This window comes from Sinocyclocheilus rhinocerous, unplaced genomic scaffold, assembly GCF_001515625.1.
Source record: "Sinocyclocheilus rhinocerous isolate Xijiao unplaced genomic scaffold, SAMN03320098_v1.1 scaffold167, whole genome shotgun sequence".
Classification (NCBI taxonomy): domain Eukaryota; kingdom Metazoa; phylum Chordata; class Actinopteri; order Cypriniformes; family Cyprinidae; genus Sinocyclocheilus; species Sinocyclocheilus rhinocerous.
The window spans coordinates 461,446-463,298 of NW_015634008.1; the positions used below are offsets into that span (position 1 = coordinate 461,446).

Consider the following 1,853-nt stretch of genomic DNA (forward strand, 5'->3'; position numbering starts at 1 on the left):
GCGATTATGGTAATGGGCGTTACATTTCCGACGAGTGCTTGGGTCAGCTGGCCAATCAGAGCAGACTGCGCTTGTCAAAGGAGGGGGCTTTGTAGAAAACGAAGCGTTTGAGAGGCGGGGCATAGAGGACCTACAATAATGTACAGTATTTGAAAAATAATGTGTTTTTTGAACATTAAAGCATGTCAACATATTCTGTTACACCAAATACACCAAATAATGATCTTTAAAAAAGCATCATATGACCCCTTTAACAGATAGACTAGAGAGGAGGAAAATAAAAACAATGAGTCACTTTGGATTAAATGTCAGTTTGTTTTGATGTAATCCCATGAAACACCATGTTTAAAACATGTTCATCATCATCATTAGACAGCTTACTCAACGGTACAACAAGGATTATAACAGCTTTTAAACCCAAGTCTGAGGTGTAAACGTCAACTTCCTTTACTTGAATAACCTATTGTCTGTTACTACAAATGATTATACACAACAAAATGTACCGTTTGGGGTCGGTAAGATTTTTTATGTTTTTGAAAGAAGTCTCTTATGCTCACCAAAGCTGCATTTGTTTGATCCACAATACAGTAAAAACAGCAACATTGTGAAATATTCTTAAAATTGAACTGTTTTCTATATTAATATATTTTGATTTTAAATAGAATACATATTTTAAAATAAACTGAACAGTAATGTAAATAATTACAAGCTTTTTTGTCTAAATCCAATAAACTATGTCTATTGATAAAGGGCTAGAAGATGTACAATAAACCTAAACTAGGTGTTTACATGTTTTGTGCAATGCATCTCATTACACAGTTTGGATCTCAGGTCCTTTGTAAAACCCTGATAACCATATATGGGAGATCAGTGATGTCTAAAGGGGCTCAGGTGGATGTGACTGAAATGAAAAGCTGCAGGTGGGTCAGAGCTTCACTTTTTACTGCCATATCACCTGCAGCAGGCTCACCTGACACTAATCAGAGCAGGATCCTGCTGCCAGTGCCAATGAAACACTGATGAAGAGGATAAAATCCCATCAGCTGCTTTTAAAGCAAGTCAGGAAGTGGTAGGATTCAGCACAATCCAACTAATAGTTCTCTCTCTCTCACACACACACACACAACCCAAGCACTTTTTCACTGCAGGTCCAGTCTGCAGCAGTGTGCACTGGCTGTCACACAAAAGCTTGTCTACTCACAATGGGTCAGAAACACAATGGGTCAAGATCATTGCTAACACTGAAAAATGCTCATGAAACATTTATTAATATTATCATTGTTGAAAACAGTTCTGGTGCTTAATATTATATTTTTTTTCCAGGAAGAATAAAAAAATCAAAAGATCAGCATTTACTATTTACTTTTTTTGTAACATTATAAGTGTCACTTTTGATCAAGTTAATTGCATCCTTGCTGAATAAAAGTATAAATTTTTGTTTATAAATATATATATATATATGAAATTTCAATATAGTTATCTTGGTGTGAACAGGTCTTAAGAAAATGCCAAAGAATCAGTGCCAGCAGTGCCAAGCCTTAATGGAGGATGCATGGATGTCACATTCATTGCTTTCATAAGAATGAGACAGCGAAACAGAAGATGAATCACTTCTGCATTTTCATTCCAGTAAACACATTACGTGCACAAAAAATAAATCATACCACTCTCTGTCAAATCAAAACACCCACTATTTAGCAACATTACCTCAAGCGTGTGACAAATGTTACGCCCTTACCAGGTTCAGGAAACTTTCTTCCATAAAATGCGCTGCACACACTCGAATATTTGGGTTGTACTGTTCTGCAACAGTGTTGTAAATAAAACTTAACCACTGATTTCTAGTTGTGTCC

General features: G+C 35.9%; 1 protein-coding gene across 1 annotated transcript in view; it reads right to left on the reverse strand.

Moving 5' to 3' along the window:
- LOC107744871 (WD repeat and FYVE domain-containing protein 3-like) overlaps positions 1–1,853 on the reverse strand; it is a 76,498-nt gene that overhangs the window by 57,488 nt on the left and 17,157 nt on the right. The window lies entirely within an intron of this gene.